The 19,335-nt window shown below is 31.5% G+C and overlaps 1 pseudogene; it reads left to right on the forward strand.

The window, feature by feature from the left end:
• Positions 1 to 19,335, forward strand: part of LOC112461848 — a 60,564-nt pseudogene that overhangs the window by 5,962 nt on the left and 35,267 nt on the right.

Consider the following 19,335-nt stretch of genomic DNA (forward strand, 5'->3'; position numbering starts at 1 on the left):
ATCCCTCATTACATCCTGACTTACAATTCCTCAGTTAAGACATTACAATACTAGTAACTATTTTAATAAATAATTATAAAAGAATTTATTGAAGATTGGTACATCATAAATTTTCTTGAAATCAAAACTGGTTACATAATCTGTAACAAATGATATTTTATAATATTTTATTATTGACTGCTTTTCTTTTTCTTTCGATGCGAACATATCTTTGCCTTGAGCCTTTTTTGTGCTATAATCTACATATTCTCGTTATAGCTGTTTAATCTGTATTATGTGCAATAAACAATTATTTAATGGCTTCTTAGAAATTTTTCAAAATATAAAATTAATCTAATTATTGTTCTGATGTATATATTTTAGCGCCGGACGACCTGGGACTTGGTTTACAATCATCAACAATAACAGCGTAATTGATCTAAAATGGTTTCATCCCTGGAAGACAGGTGGTCATCTGAGGTCCTTTCGTACACGGATACAAGAAATCTTTTCAAACCTGAGAAGGCACATTTCCCTATCGCCTATATTAATGAAACACTCGAATACCCGGTGACACAATATACATGCGTAACTATACCAAACGATTGTATTTATTTCCATCAACGCAATACGTCGTTTATATCCAAGCTGTGACAATTGCGAATAAGTCTAGCAGCACAAAGTTTGTGAAAATTGATACGCTTTCAACCGCAGTCTTTGACGGTGTTCTAGACGTCATGGTAAACAAATCCGATTCCACGATATTATTAAATATACCGTCTGTCTTAAACGACACTCAAAACAGCATGATGCACATCATTGTAAAGGGTCCTAATCTTTGCAAGCAATATTCAGAAGTACATGAGAATCTACGAAAGCGAGCAGGTGTGAAGATGGACGAAATCGCTTGACAAGCTGCTGAAGTTTTGGTACATATACAAAATATTCGTAAATTCTGTGCGTGAATATTTGACGATAAATTTTACAATAATGATTAAATAATAAGTTTAGTTGCGAAAAAACAATGCTTGCTATAAAAATTTTTTTCATGTGATTAATATAAAACTATAATAGATTACATAAATCACTACCGCAGTATTAGCAACAATCTTCATATGTGCCTTTTGGAATCAAATTATACCTATATGTTTTCAATTGTGACAGACCAGAAAATTCGCTGGCGAGCGATTTAGTATCGGTGACAATAGAATTTACGGCAATGCGACGAATTGCCTATTAAAACATGAAGGGTTTAATGAAATAGCGATTATCGTAATCGAACGAAATTCGTCTACCAATTAAGCCGATCATGCTTACAAAATCAATTCGTATCGGTGAGGTTGCGCCGAAGAATCACGAAGCGTGGATCGTACTCATTATATTATTCCTCGTTGTGACAAGCGCAACTTTTTATTTGTACCGAAGGTAGTGTTTTCGATTTTTTCAGAAGATAGAGTAACATTGTCTATAGCTCCATTTATTAATATCTGTTGTGTAAGCATTTTAAATAGAAACTATATGTAAGTGCTAATACCACAAATCAAATTTTAATTGATTACAGATTACTTTTACATTTACTGCAATCCAAAATATGATTTCTATTTTACAGAAAAAGGCAGAAACTTTCTGTGGAGCTAAGGGCCAAAGCACATATGACAGTCGTAGTCGTAAGTAGACGTAAGTAACGCACAAGCTTTATATTGGCGTATCCTGCCTTGTCAGATCGAGGGCTACGACCATCGTATATCGCTACGCCATGTTATGTGCTTTGGCTCTGATGCAAAACGGAGATTGCTTTGTCACAGAGCATTAAAAATTACGAACAAGAAACGAAGTGCGTGATATCGAATTCGACGCAAAATCAGTTAACTTCTTCTGACAGACAATTCCTATCGCGATTAATCGCTTCGGAAGTTCTGCCGATCGGCATCGCAATCAACGACAAGGTGGAAAAAAACGAAAATGACACTACCGGTAAAAGTGAAAGATTTCGAAGATTACGTCAGATAGGCGACAAAGTCAGGAAATCGATAAGTAATACACGAAGTGAGTTCTTGACTTTGATTTTAACTCTTCAATTATCAAAATGCTTGGGATTTCTCCACTACGTGACACTTGCATGTCGAATTAAAAGGCTTCTGGATACTCGTCGCGGTTATGTTGACATGTGACGTCAGAAGCGATAAATGACACGTTGAAAATTCTTGCGTAGTATTTCCAAATAAAAAGATATTTGCTTAAAATAACACTACAGATCACTTCAGCACACTTCAAAAATACTCCGAGTTGAGGTTATAAGTCTACCCCTTTCCCTTGACAGTTAATAAACAACCGTAAAATGAATGTGATACGATGCAGGCTTGTGCGCAGGTGCATGACTAGATTTCGTATTACATTTATTTTATGGTTGTTTATTAACTCTGTCAAGGGAAAAGAGTAGACTTAACTTTAACTGGGAGTATTTTCGAAATGTGCTGAAGTGATCTGTAGTGTTATTTTAAGCAAATATCTTTTTATTTGGAAATAATACGCAAGAATTCTCAATGTGTCAATTCTCAACATATTTCTCGCTTCTGACGTTACATTTCATGAGATGTCGGGAAAGTAAAGTAACGCAGAATCTTAATAGTATATACAAATTGCTTCTTTAAAATACAGAAATTGTGGAGAACAAAATTATTGTCTTTATTTTATGTAATTATAATGATTGCAATTATATGCCTAGACTTATAATTATGTGACAATAGATAAAATAAAACTATTTTGCGATTTTTTCTCGAGATGTTTCCAAGAGGGCAAACTTGGCCGTAAGAGTGGGAAAATTGCCGCAGAACAAATTTCAGAATCGATGTGAGAATCATATTGCGTGTAAGTAGAAAATCGACCGTAGACCGATTACACTTGTGCAATAACGATTTATCAGGCTGATTTGTACAGATGATGAAACGCGTGTGATATTGAAGAAACTTCCGGATGACGCTCACTCCGATTATGGGGCATCACCACTGTAACTGCCCTTTTTTTGGTATTTTTTTTTAGAAAAGAATAAAATATATGAAAGACATATATTAAACTATGTATAAAAAATTTTTTATTTGTTAAAAAAATACAAAATGGCGGCGCACGAGTCGCTATGGCACTACTCCGCGGCACGCAGTATAAGTCCAACAATTTTCATACTATTCACTCCAAATTTTGAGCATATCTTTAAAATAACATTCCGAAGAGAAATACGTACGGGATTTTCGATAAGTTGATTCTAACATTATTTATTAACAAATAATTGCCCCTTTTTTGTCAAAAATTGAACTGCTTACTTTAAATGCTCGCCAATCACACAAAAATTAATATTTTCAAAATCCCCTACGTATTTCTCTAGCTATACTTATTAGCCCAGTCAAATGGGTATTTGGGTAGGAAATAATACTACCAGCGCTGTAACTAGCGTGAAAGTGTGTCTTTTGGGGTTGTAATGAAGATACTAAAAGCCCACCCCCGTACCATTGTCGTAGCAAAAATAAGGGTGCAAAAAAATCTAAAAAATTGGTTTGTTGCCAATAACTCAAAAAGTATCACAATTAGGAAAAAAAGTGAAGACGTAAAAGTTATAGAGAATAAAATTTTACACAAAAAAAGTATATACAAAAATGTTGTACGACCAATTGCAGTCAATCTAGATTTTTTTGAAATAATAAGTAATATATGACAAATAAAAAACACGTGAGAACGTCGCGCATTTTTTATCGATAGTTCGAAAATGACGACTCAAATAAAAAAATAGTTCAAATAAAAGTTGTAGACAATTTAATTACGAACAATTTCTATTTTTATTTTTTTGATGCGATCAATATTGACAGAGATATGAATTTTTTAAAACATTTATTATTGCTCCTCGAGTATGATTTTTAGTGGTAAAATTGCTTGTAACTCAACATCTGTAAGTTTAAATGACATTACATCTTATAAAAGTGAAAGATAATTATATTTCGAAAATTTTGATGTATATACAAATTCATTTTGGATATATGCGTAGTGTGATAATGCTAATAAACATGAAAAATTGTCATTTTTTGTGGATTTTGTTAAAAAAAGTCACTTTTGGTTAGCTGTAGGTCAAAATGTCTGTCTACATTTTTTGAAGAGAATTAAATTATCTTTAAAATGGTTTTTTGTTCATCTTCGTACGACCATTTGTTAACAAATTACAGTTGTTTAAAAATTTCAGGAAAAATACAATTTCATACAAAATTAATAATATACTGAAAAAATATATGCGTAATAATTTTTTAAAAATTGGATTTGAATTTTAAGTAGTTTATATGTGTGTAAAAGTAATGCAGCATTATAAGTTCATCAAAAGGTATGATTTCTTTAAAAAAAAAACCCTCGAAAAGTGGTGTTTTTTAAAGAAATTATGCAAAAGTGGCATTTGTATTTAGTTTTTTGCATGTATCTTCTTTGTTATTGATTTTACGAAAAAATTTCATCAAATCAAAATTAAAGCTGATAAAATTTTTAACTAAACTGATACTTTGATATTCGATTTGTAATAAGTAGTATTATAAAACGGACAATTAAAAATGCTTGTGATTTTGAATTTGCAGAAAAGTGAAATTTTGGAGCATTTGCAAAGTTAAAAATAATGTACTTAACAAATTTTTAAAATATTTTCAAGTATTGGAAGTCATTCTGCATACATTTAGGTCACATTCAGTACCGCTGCGATATTTTTAGGACGAATAGTACACAAGAAATATCCTGGCGTCGCGGCGTCGGATAGTATGGGGCGTACGCATATATCCAAAATGAGTTTGTATATACATCAAAATTTTCGAAATGTAATTAGCTTTTACTTTCATAAGATGTAGTGTCATTTAAACTTACAGATGTTGAGTTACAAGCAATTTTACCACTAAAAATCATACTCGAGGAGCGATAATAAATGTTTTAAAAAATTCATATCTCTGTCAATATTGATCGTATCAAAAAAAATAAAAATGGAAATTGTTCGTAATTAAATTGTCTTCAACTTTTATTTGAACTGTTTTTTTATTTGAGTCGCCATTTTCGAACTATCGATAAAAAATGCGCGACGCTCTCATGTGTTTTTTATTTGTCATGAAATACTTATTATTTCAAAAAAATCTAGATCGACTGCAATTGGTCGTACAACATTTTTGTATATACCTTTTTTGTGTAAAATTTCATTCTCTACAACTTTTACGTCTTCACTTTTTCCTCTAATTGTGATACTTTTTGAGTTATTGGCAAAAAACCAATTTTTTGAACTCTTTTTGCACTCCTATTTTTGCTACAATGGTACGGGGGTGAGTTTTTAGTATCTTTATTACAACCCCAAAAGACACACTTCCACGCTAGTTACAGCGCTGGTAGTATTATTTCTTACCTTGGCCAAAATTTCAGCCCATTTGACTGGGCTACATGTAGATTAAGAGAAAATTTTTGTTTTTTTTTCTAGATTCAAATTTGCGTCAGTTATACTGCTTGCCGCAAATTAAACATGCCTTGCAAGAATGGCTGCAGCGTCGCCATTTTGTACTATTATTGAATAAATATTTTTTTTGAACACTTAAAAACATGATTAATTACATCCTTGAATATTATTATCCTCTTACTTTTCCTTCCATTAAAAAAAACCGCTTTATTTTAAACTTCTACAGTGGTGTAACCCCTTATGTCAACGCTAATTACATTACCGTAAGTCCTGATACATAAGTATCTCAGTTTTAAGGGGATCCTAAAGTGAAGGCTGAACTTCCTCGACGTTGGTAATGTCAACATTTCTAATCCTGTTTTCTATGTCATATATCTATATCTGTCCTTGTCTAACAAGAGGCATCTGTCTTTGTTCGATTGCTGCGCCATCTCTTGCCACACGCAATACTGCTGAATGTGCTTTTGCACATATAAAAGTTATATACATTAATCTTTTTTTCTAGGCTTTCAATCTTAGATCTAATTGCACGATATTGTTCTTAAATGTTGTCCTTAGCTAGGTCATGCCGGTTTAATTTTGTGGATATTTATTGTGGAATTTTTGTACAAAGCAAATATTGTCGTCACGTATACCAAAAATTAACAAAAATATTAATTTTTTCTCGTTTTCAATATAAATTTGATCACCATGACCTAGATTTTGATGCGTACTTTAATTCTAGACAAGAATTTTGCATTTCTGTAAAGCCAATTAAAAGATTAGTGCTAAGAAAAAAAGCCGGTATTACAGACGGCTTTAGGATCCCCTTAATTGAGAAATGTTATTTGTTATTTTTATTTTTGCGTATTTACACGATATTATCTATAATGTTAATTTTTGAATTTTGTAAATAATGATTTAAAAAGGGCTATAAAAGAGAAAAACATTATAGAGACACAAATACCCAAACCCAACACAGTCATCGATTTCTGACACATGATTTGGCAGAAAAATGTTCTTATTATTTGCATGTTGTCAAATATTGTCAAAAATAAAAAGGTAAAACCTTTTGTTTATTAATTGTAAAATTTTTGCATTAATATCAAGCTAAATAATTTTTACAGACAAAGTGCAAACAGTATTGGCCAGATATTGGCAAAAAGAAAAAATACGGCAACATAATTGTGCTACACTCAAAGCAAAATGTCTTCGCTGATTATTGCTTTAGAACTTTTCACGTCACCTGAAGAGGATACCTGAAAAGTAACAATATTTTTAATTAACTGGAAATGCAATAGTTTTTATTAAATAATACACATCAACAATAAGTAGAACATTACATTACACGGCTTGACCCGATTACGGAGTGTCATTGTACACACATTCCGTAGTCACATTCATACTTGAATAAATTGTTGGCAACCCCACCTGGAGACAGACCCGTGGTAGTTCATTGCAGTACTGGTGTTGGAAAAACAGGGACCTTAATTTTGTGCGAAATTTGCCTTTATCGAATAGCGGTAGAGGGGGTAATAATGACATTTCATTTATATTGATTAATCATGATTTGATCGCTAATGAAATTGTTTAGCTGGTTGATGTATTCGCTGAAATGGCGTTTATTACAAGCGAGGGAGCTAATATAATAGATAATAAACAGCACTATCTCTTAGCGCATTTGGTATTAGTACAATATAATATTTGTTTTCCATCCCAACTACATGGCCGTGTAATAAGATGTTAGTAATACAGGTCAAGGAGTTAAAAGAACAATTGCCGGTTCAAGGCAAAGGTATAATAATATCTTAGAGACGCAACGTTGTTTTTATTTCTAGGCCGATTAAGGTAATATTACAAACATTTATTATTTCATAATTTTTAGATTACAGAACATTGCATGGCAAGATAAAGTTCTGCGACAATTTACGTCTCCACCGACAATTTACGTTCCGATGTCGGAGTGTAATCAAGTCAATAAAAAAATAGATTTCCGGAATTGATTTTAGGTTTGTTCGCGTATTCTTGTTACATGCAATTTTATTTTATAAATCCTTAAAATTCTAACTTTTTACTAATTATATAGTAAGCAAAAAAATAAATTAATGTTTTGTGTAGTTTACACAAAAAATATTTGAGATAATAGAAATATCCAATACATTTAGAAAGGATTAATTATATTTTACAGATATGGCTAGCAGAATATATTTGAAGAGATATCCGACATGGGATGAAGACAGCGATTATCTATCGGCCGTTTACGTAGACGGAGTAAAACTTCAGAATCAGTATCTAGCCACACAGCTTCTCATGCCATCGATGATAAATGATTTCTGGCGGATGATTGCCGAGTTTAAAGTTGAACTTATTCTTATATTGCAACCGCCTAATATTCAAGATTTTGTACGTTCATTTTTTATGTATTAATTTAGAACATATTTGTAAAAGAAGGAACGCGTTTGCAGAATATAAATTATATACTTACAATAAATTATTTATTTACTTTTTAATTTCTGAATATGTACATGTGCGATTATTTTGATAAACTGAATCAGTCAACTGAGATAGTTTATAATATGTATCTAGCTTGTCTCTCTCGTGTCGAAATTATATATAATTAATACAGACATTGTTGAGCATAGATTTAATATATTATCCTTGAATTTTCAGACTTGCTGTGTAATTGCTCCTGCAAGAGGTGAGTTTAAACCAACCTCATATTTAAATATCACTGCGGAAGAGTTTGTGAGGATGGAGTATCATACGTCACAAAAATTACTGCTCGTTGATAATTTCAAAGTAGATCAATTCGATGCGACTACTCAACAGTTTTTGTCACTTATTTGTTACTTATTTAGCGTGATAACATTTTATCATAGAAATCTTCAAGAAAACAATTTGTGACTATATGTTTGACAAAGTAAAAACCTAGAAGAGATCAATCACCACCGCTGGTTATGACAATGGTGACTTTTTGGCAAGCTGTTGAGAAAATCGCGAGAGGCGATGGGCCCATTGTCACACTTTGCCAGTAAAGATTAGAACTTAATTATTACTAAATTATATTATTCAAAGTTCAAGGGAAAACTGTTACAGTTCAAATTCTTGCGAGACTCTTAAATGATAAAATGTATTTTTCTCTTACATTTCATATTATTTTTTTGTTTAATAAATATTATATTGTAAATAATTAAAACTTAATTATTACTACATTATATTGTTCAAAGTTTAAAGGATATAGGTCCTAATTGTTACAGTTAAAACATTTATGTGTCTCTTAAAAAAGTATTTTATATTTTAAAAAGTATTCTTTATTTTATATTAATTTATTGCTAAAATAACTATTTGACTGTAAATAATTGTCGCAAAATTCTTCTAACTATATAATTGTAACTTTGTGTTTTCCAAGCATTGTTTCGCGAAATGTTCAAAAAAATAAACCAATAATCTTTTAGTGATGGAGTATAACTGAATGTGGTCTCTATCTAGCTCTGAGTTTTCTATTGGAACGAATGACAGTCGAAAAGAAATGTGACGTTTATTTGGTGGTGCGAGCTGTTAGACGATCGAGACCAGATTTTGTTCGTTCTTTGGTAAAGTATCAATTTCATAGCAACAAGAAAAATATTGGTGAAAATCTTACTAATACAGAATCGTTTATCATCACTTTTATGATTAAAAGAAATTATAAAAAACTTCAGAAATTATATTAAAAATCTATTTAATATTTAGGAACATCTGGAATATTTATATACAATGCCGTAGTGACATATTTGGAGTACTTCAAAACCTACGAGAATTTCTCCTAAAATAAAAATAAGTTAAGATAAAATTACACTCATTTTCTATGCAACTCAATATTGTGTGGGAATTGTGGGATATGTTGTTGTTCGAACTTGTTGATTTCTCAAAATAGTTACATAAATGTTTCTGCTTTCTTTTAACGAGGAATCTTATTAAAGAAAGGAGATAAAAAAAAAGGAAATCCTAATAAGGATGAATTTTCAGGATTTCCCCCAACAAAGAAATTTTTTGACACGCGTATAGGGCATAGGGGCGTTGCAACACAGTACTTCGACTATCATCTACTGATTGTAAGTACAGCTTCTCTTATTGCGTATTATAGGGTAATGTGCATATTTCGGATCACATCCTATTTGAATGAGCAAATTTGAAATGTCTCTATAGCTGACTATATTCATCATACGTGGACTTTTTTCGCTATCGTCTATAGCTATCTCTTATAACTATAGACAGTTAGTGAAAAAAATCTACATATGACAAGTACAGTCGGCTAGAGAGGCATTTCCAATTACTGATCCGAATTAGGATCTGATTCAAAATATGCATTTTACCCTATTTATAATTAATACACACATTTAACTGTACGTACACATTCTTTTCCATAGCTTCTATCTAGGATTTCTTATTAAATAAATTTTTGATAAAACTTTCATTTTTTGTTCATTACTTAAAAGTTATTAACAAAAAAGTTAACAAAGAATGTACTTAATATAATCTGTTGATGTACGAAAGAGATTTATTTTATTTTATTATACATATACTGGATTCTTTGCCGCGCTTTGTGCGGGTTCAAAATCTATTCCCCTTTCCCCAAACTCACCCATTAATTAGGAGCACCAATAGAACCCCATGAAACCTCCAATTTTCAACCCCATAGTAGCCATCCCCATAAAATTAGTAATCTTTTGGTATCATTTTCATCAAGATCATCAACAAAAAATTAGAAAAATTTTGGCATTGGTTTCAAGAAAATTGATCCATTAATAAAAAATTATCCATTAATAAAAAATAAAATTTATTCTTCAAAAATTAAAAGACTTTTGGTACTGTTTTCAAGAGAATTGGTCAATTAATACTTATTATTTCTCGAAATTTGAATAATTTCCAAACCGGTTTCTAAAAAATCGGTAACAAAAAATTATACACTTTATGGCAGTCTCCGGATTGCCTAAATTATATCATCCCCGAATCACTCAACGGGTGGACGCTTTTATTCGCGGCGATGAAAAGTATTTGCTTCTTCTTTTTCCCTCTCCCCGCACTCCCTGGAAAATTCTACCTCTACTTCATGTACAATTCTTTGAGATTCGGTCAAATATTATCAATATGGGGTTTGCAATTTTTACTACGTGTGGAAAGTTCACGCATGTACTTTGAAAGGCATACTATGTGTCTAGTTTAACGGTAGTGGAGCCCCCCGCGGGGGGGCGAAACCTACACTGAGAATCGATAAACAGTAATAATCTCTGAATTTTTGTTTATTCTCAACTTTTAATCTCAATACACAGATGCTTATACTGAAAAAAAAGTAATGTTTGCTAAAAAACAGACATTACTTACATACTATACAAACAGTAGTATTTAAAGACTAAGATTGTAAGCGATATTGTCTGAAAAAATAAATAATTACTGAGGAGTTTCATTATCATGTGCGATTCTGTAACCATTACTGTTGGCTCTCAGTATTCGTTCTATCGCGCGAGCTCAGAGATCGAGATTTAGATGATTAGAATAGTTACTGTGGAATGCAGCGCTGGCGATAACAATTTACAGTAGCGCGACGTGTTCAGACGAGTTGGCTGAGAAAGGAAAATCAGAGCTTTATTCTCGTACGTATTCTTGTGCGTATAGGTTAAGATTTATTATCAAAAAAAAGTATAAAGTGCTAATAAGAAAGTAAGTAAGATTTATCCAATTATTCTAAGTGATATTAAATATTATTAAATGTTTATTATTAACATTTAAAGTTGGTTTGGAAACCAAGTTCTTAACTTAATTTCTAGCAACATCTCTTGCTTTGGTTATGGCATATATGCGGTGAACTGTATATAATGGATAAAAACGGAAAAGTGAGATTTCAGAAATTAAGTAATAATAATTAATTTTTCAAAATTATATCTTTAGTAATACAAACAATTTTACAGACATATCTTGATTCGTCAAATTCGATGCCTTAATTCTCTCAACACGCAATATTATTTTTCTGAACCGGTAAAGTGGAATAATATTTATGAATATATAATTAATTATGTCAATAATAGTGTTTATACTATTATCTAAAAATTTTATATTGTAGGAATTGTCTAAAGCTTACTCGAATAATTATGTGGTTAAATCTTCTCAATCGACTAAAGATACTAATTTTATGTTAAATAATTCTTTCATCAATAAGGTTGACAGAATGCTTACATAAGTAAACATCAATGAAAAATTTAAATTTTAACATGAAAAATTGCGCCTACTTAATTATTTTAATAATGAAGTATATAAGAATAATTAAATATATTTTATTTATTAGGGAAATTTTGAAGTCTTTAATAAATTTTCTTAAAAAATTACTACAGGGTTTTAATTGATAAATAATAAAAAATAGTAGAAAGGTATTGTATTATTCCCGTGATAGAAATGACGAATCTTTAAGGAACAAATGTTAATTTTTTATTAAAAATAACTTTATTATATTAACTAAGTGAACTAATATTATCTAAGTAAAAGAATTATAGATAGACATTTGAAAAATATAAAGATTTCTACGTGCAATTCTAGAAAAAAATGTGTGGCATGACAGCCAAATCTGTCATACTAATAAAGAGTAGAAATATATAGATTGTTATAAGCATTTATTACATTTTATTTATATTTTTATTTTGTGACCGATAATGACACGTGTGCAAAGTGTTACTATTACGGTGCTATTGACAATTATTGTGTAAGCAAATAAAACATTCCTTATATAGCCTTTTATGATCTTCATTAAGTCGGATATATTTATTTCAAGGACTTGTTTTCGTTTTACAGACAAGGATAAATTTTACACGAAGTGGCTGAGCAGGGCGAAGTACCAAATCAACCTGCATCCGAAGATTTTTTAAATAATCAATAGGCTTCAAGTAGAAATTGTGTACCAGAGGAGCTATCATGGCCTTCATTTCCAGCATAGCAAATCGTTGACCTACAATTTGGTACATATCGTAATCTGTTAATATAACATGGTATTATACATATCAGGATTTAAAGAATACAGTTTACCGATGCAGTTACGTGAGCCAGCACTGAATGGTAAATACGAATAAAGATGACGATGTCAGATTTTCTCAGGCAAGAATTTATCAGGATCAAACACTTCTGGATTTGACCAAAAATTAGGATCTTTGTGGACTCCGTAAATTTGCACTCCGTTAAGATGCAAGAATGTTCCAGCAGGTACCAAATATGACTCTAAAAAACATATCGTACAATATATAATTAAGATTTAGAAATAATAATTTAAACTGTATTAAAATTTTAAAATTGAATATATACACTGAAAAAATGTCTAATAATCCTTGGTTGTAATAATCTAAGCTTGGCTAATGTTACCAAGAACCTTGGTGAAGTAGTTTCAACTAAACGTATAGGTGATTGTGCGACGAAATAATTTGGTTAATGTTAACAAATAATTCTAGCAAAACCTGATATGATTTAGTTAATATTGGCAAAGTTTGATAATATTACCAAGTAATGATAAATGTAACCAAATTACTTACTAAATAATTGAGTAACTGTCAGCAAACCAATCAGATAAGGTTTTTTAAAACAATTTAGTACTAATTATCAAATTGCTTGTTAATTGTCACTAAACTAGAGTAATTTTCACGAAACTGTTTGATAATAAGTAGTATATAATTTAGTTGGTTCAACTAAACGCAAAGTTTGATTTTTTTAAATGTGTATAATTATTACAAAATGTATTGTTATTATACAATATAAATGTTAGTTTATTGCTCGACTAACTGGCACTAAGTACAAAGACTGCACAACGTTTCGACCCACAATTAGAGCCCTTTTCAAGTGTGATCTAAAATTCATGAAACAACAATATGCAATACAAAATATATAAAATATAATAAGTAGACTAAAATTAATGATCGTTTATGTTCAAGAACAATACCTATTCGTCTAACCGACTCGTCATAAGAAATCAACGGACATGCCTGTGATCACGAAAATGTTCCAGCATAATCATATATAGCAGCTGTGAACAATTATTCATAAAGCGACAATATGTGAAAAGAGTGTGTAAAAATCAAACGAGACTCACGTGACCAATGTGTAAAAATTCAATTTGCGTGTTAAAGATCTTTGTTGCGACATGTTGTGCGTATGTAAGGAGACTGTGGACAGACAAAAAAGGAGTCGAGGTATCAGGGAGGTATAAGGGGGGAGGGGATTATAAACATTAAACAGACGTAATGACACCGTTATATACTGAGTTTAAATTCTCTGTGTCTTTTTTAAGGTATTAATAGTGTTATTGTGCTTTTTTATGAAGAACATTTTGGCAATCTCTCTCATTTTCATGTAGCCTTCTTTATGTAGAATTTTAGGATCTGACCACTTGAAATTGTGGTCATTTTGTATACGATGCTTACTCACGACTGAGAGATTGCTGTCATGTTTCTTAATATCGTTACAGTGTTCCTTAATTCTAGTTTCCAAGTGTCTCTTCGTCTGTCCTATGTAAGAAGCCTCGCAATTCTCAAAATCTATCTGATACACCACGTTCGTCTCTTTGCTCATCGTAAGTTTATCCTTACCTCTCTTGATGACAGCACTAAGTTTTTTTGGTATCTTATACAGAACCTCGAAACCAACCTTTTCCAGGGTACGTCTTGTGCCCTCACTTAATCCTTTTATAAAGGGGATCGCTATACAATTACGTGCGTCAAATGAATTGTTTGTAGACCACTATTGCTATTATTAGTGTCTGTTCTATTTTTTAATTGTCGCAACCTGTTTTTAATGTGCTTATTAACCAACTTAATCGAAAAGCAATTATTTGTAAGGATATCTTTTACAATATTAATGTTTGTGTGGTGAAAGCGGTCATCTGACAGCAAAATTGCGTGGTCCACCAAGTTAATTATCGTAATAATTTTGTATTTACGCGGATGGTTCGAAAAATAATTGATGTATCTCCCCGAGAAAGTTGGTTTTCTATACCAATTAGTAATTAACTTATCCCCATCTCTTATAACTAAAGTGTCCAAAAACGGTATCGAGCTGTTAGCTTCTGTTTCGAAGGTGAACTGTAACCGAGGATGATAATTATTAAAAACGTCAAGTACAGCGTTTATAGCAGATTTCGGCACTATCATGAAAACGTCATCTACATAGCGGAGGAAGATCCGAACCTCAAAATCCAACAGACTTAAGCATTGCGTTTCTAAATCATCCATAACCATATCCGCTAGTATGGGCGAAAGAGGAGAACTTATAGGACTACCATAGATTTGCTCATAGAATTGACCATCGAAACAGAAGCTAGTGGACTGTAAAATTAATTCAATAGCGTGGAAAAACTGCGGCAAATTAAATTCCGTACGTTGGGAAATGTAGTGCCACCGCGCTTTCTGACCGCTTCAAGTACGAGCTCTTTAGAAATGTTGGTGAATAATGCTGTGACATCTAGAAACATAAGGACATCGTCAGACTTAATATTCACACCCTCAATCGCTCTCACAAAAGACCAACCATCCTTTACATGAGATCTCGGTTTAGGGATCGACTTTTGCTAAATCTCGTGCATAAAGCTCGCTACATTATACAATGGACTGCCTATTGCTGATACAATGATACGCAATGGAAATCCCGTTTTATGTATCTTAAGTAAGCCGTAACAGCGAGGGAGATTTCCATTCGTGCAATTGAGACGCTTAAAAATCTGAGCAATCTCTCAGTCGTGAGTAAGCATCGTATACGTATACATAATAACCACAATTTCAAGTAGTCAGATCCTAAAATTCTACATAAAAAAGGCAACATGAAAATGAGAGAGATTGCCGAAATGTTCTTCATAAAAAAGCACAATAACACTTTACACTATTAACCTTAAGAAAGACACAGAGAATTTAAACTCAGTATATGACGGTGTTATTACGTCTGTTTAATGTTTATAATTCCCCCCCCCCCTATACCTCCCTGATACCTCGACTCCTTCTTTGTCTGTCCACAGTCTCCTTACATACGCACAACATGTCGCAACGGAGATCGCAAATTGAATTTTTACACATTGGACACGTGAGTCTCGCTTGATTTTTACACACTCTTTTCACATATTGTTGCTTTATGAATAATTGTTCACAGCTGCTATATATGATTATGCTGGAACATTTTCGTGATCACAGGCATGTCCGTTGATTTCTTATGACGAGTCGGTTAGACGAATAGGTATTGCTCTTGAACATAACAATCATTAATTTTAGTCCACTTATTATATTTTATATATTTTGTATTGCATATTGTTGTTTCATGAATTTTAGATTGCACTTGAAAAGGGCCCTAACCGTGGGCCAAAACGTTGTGCAGTCTTTGTACTTAGTGCCAGTTAGTCGAGCAATAAACTAACATTTATATTTTAATTACTAGCAGATAAAATTATTTTTCTTTATGTATTGTTATTATTATTAAAATTGGTAATAATAAATATTAAAAAAAAAAAACCGATTACTAAATGCATCTCATAAATCTTTTTTAGTGTATCTAATGCAACATAGGGATAGTTGCCCTATAGTTTGCAAGATAAAAAATATAATGTAATTATTATTTAAATTTTATTAAGCATTACTTGCTTAACATTATTTTCTAAAAATATTAAATTAGATAGAGCTTTGTACGTATTTAAAATTTTGAAATATTATAGAAATAAACTTCAATAAAGGTATACAAATTTTAAAATTTTTGAAATATATAAAAATATTGCTATTTATGCGTATTTACTTCATACATTTGTTGACATGTTGCGTAATACATTAAAAAATTTATACAAGAAAAAATTGGTTAAATGCATACGTAATTTTACGTCTTCCGCAGCAATTTGTGATATTAAATAAGCGCTGGGATATAAACGCAATGCTTCCTTTATACATCTGTCCAAATATGGTAGGTCTTGCAATAATTTCGTAGTATATTTCTGTTCATTCTCTTGCAAGGCTATATATCGACTTCGTTCCTGACACGATCCTGTATCATTATTGTTAATTAAAAGGCGTCTCTAATTGCGATGTTTTTACGTAGAAACAAATATATTCCAGGAATATTTATTTCACAAACGTTTTGATTAATTCGTATTTGAAATATGTGTATATAAATTACACTTAAGATATAAAAAAATATTTGAAACATCTGCGTACGCTTAAGCGTATGCGTATATGCATGCGTGCGCGCATAATTTCTATATATCTATTAATACAAAAAAGCAAATTGTGTACATATACACACTTAAAAAAAACATTTAAAACGTTAGATATTGATTTATATTTAATCCTCCGTCTGCATACGTTTTTCTTGCACCGTCGGAGTGGGTCTATCACGTTCGCCGCTATTTTTCTCTACCTTAAAGTATTTTTAAAAATCTGAAAAAATTCATAAAACATAATAGTTGACGATTTTATAATTATTTTGATAAATATCGTTTATTTAATATCTTCTAGCAGATTTGTAAGTTTTACAGATAAGCAGATATCATTTTGGCTCGGACGCGCGGACGCCGTAGACTCACGTATACAGACGGAGGGTTAATAAATAACTTAGGAAGTAATTAATTTCTTTGCTTAAGAATGGCGGCTCATACTTGACGATGGATACCTGAATGTCGTTATGTTCAGCTAATAATGCCAAAATGAAGCACAGACCGGCCATCGCTGTAGTAGTGTCATGACTATCGTATCAGCCTATTACTGTATCTGTTCAATAAGAATACGTCAAATACATTCGTTCGTAACCAAGGTTGGTTGGATTATTACATCTTGCCTTTGCTGGCTGGATTGTCGATTACATCTTGCCTTTGTTGGCTGGATTATGCATATTACATCTTGCCTTCGTTGGTTGGATTATTACATCTTGCTTTTGTTGGATATATAGGATCCGCCATTTTGAATTTTTAAAATCTGACTTCAATTTCGTAATCAGCGACCCCAAAAACCCCCGAGTAACGAGTTTCAAGTGAATCTAATAAATTTAAGAAAAATTTGTCCGCCATATTAGATCCGCCATTTTTATTTTTTTGAGAGACATCCAAATCTTAGTGCTATCTACTCACAAGCTATGTATCCTCTTTTTTCCATTAGAAACAACAATTTAATCATATGATTTGTGTTTTTAACTCATATGAAGCGCCATATTTTGACCGCCATATTGAATTTTCAAAAGTACCACACTGTATTTGATAAAACACACAAAAACAAAGATTTTAAGCCCTTAACCATTTTAATCGGTTCAATAGAATTTTGGAGACGGCCCTGTCCCGGTTGACATGGAACGTCCCGTATATGTTTTTTATGTAAATTTACGGAAATATTATAAATATTAATCGAAATATGTATGATTGACTTTATCGTTATATTTAATATACCTAGATATTTCATTGTTCCTCAAATAACTTCAATAATCAAAAAATGAATGTTATTGGTTAAAAATGTTTACCTATAAGCTTAATAAATCTTAAAAGTAGTTAACGTGCAATAATATCGATAATTATATATCTCAGAGAAAAATGTTTGCCAATATTATATTTAAAAATTTGTATGCACACTAGCAAATATGTATTTATCGGAATATATTGTATATAAAATTATAACTTACCTCGTGAACCAAGATATTGAAATGCATTTCCAACAATCGGATAACCTGATGGTCCTGGTATAAGATTGATAAGTCGGCCCTTTTTTCCATGATAATGCACATAATAATTAGATATCAGCAGAATAAGGATAAGTAATAGCAATATAATAATAATCATTATTGACCGACGAAATAATTAACCAGTTTAAGCAAGTTTTGTTCACTGTCTTCTTTTATTGTCTAAAAATTCAATTAATTAAAAATCAACACATAAAAAAAGGGCATAGAGCCACAACAGCGTGTTCGTGCCGTAACTTTTAACTAAAATAATATTTTGACAAATGTTTGGTTTATTATTAGACCATCTTTATGTGATAAGTTAAGATAACACAAAGACCAGTTAATAAAAAAAATAAAAATTTTAAATTACAATAAACGCATAAATTGCATTAGTTCTTATCGCTATATAAAATTCGAATCAAACGCTCGTCCTATTTGTTCAATGTATAAAAGTCGAGGAGTAAACTGAAATAAATTACGCATTCACAAATACTTAATAACATGTCATCGAAGTAAACGAGTAAGAAAAATATTTTCTCAATATGTACATTAAGGTTGTATGACCCCTTAAAAGAAAAAATGCCAAATTCTTCAAACTTTGTCAGGTGATGAGTATTATAATAATAAAGCATTGTGCCAAGTTTGAACAAGTTTGCGAGGCCCGTTCAAAAGTTATAACAATTTGAATTTAACATGGGCTCTTATGGAAATTCATCAAGTTTCACTGTTTTTTCAACTTCATTTGAGAAATTAATATCGAAGAAAATATGGCATCCTTTTAAAACTTTGCAGAAATATTAATAAACATCTTACAAACAAATTAGAACCAAAAAAATTATGACTTCGAGGATATTTTCTGAAATATTGAATAAAAACCAAACAGAGAACAGTCTCGCTTGGTCTCACTGAACTCGTAAGTACAGAGATCCGGCAACAGCGCACTATAACGTCACATTAGAACCTCTCTCTCCGTCACTCTCCGTAAAGGATAACAAATACTACAGAGGTCCGTTACTTTTTCCAATAGAGCCTCCTGTGTATCGAAAGTGTGCTCTGAGCACGTGTAATATACAGACGCATCGTTTGAGGTTAGTTTTCGCTTGCGCTACGAAAATGCCAAAAGTAAAACGTTACATGTGGAAAGGAAAAGTTGTCACTGAAAAAGTGTACAATCAACGGTTAAATAGCACAGACAAATACTGGGAAACGTAATTTGAAGACACGAGTCGAAACCACAC

Source organism: Temnothorax curvispinosus, unplaced genomic scaffold (assembly GCF_003070985.1).
Source record: "Temnothorax curvispinosus isolate PA1 unplaced genomic scaffold, ASM307098v1 QBEX01011856.1, whole genome shotgun sequence".
NCBI lineage: Eukaryota > Metazoa > Arthropoda > Insecta > Hymenoptera > Formicidae > Temnothorax > Temnothorax curvispinosus.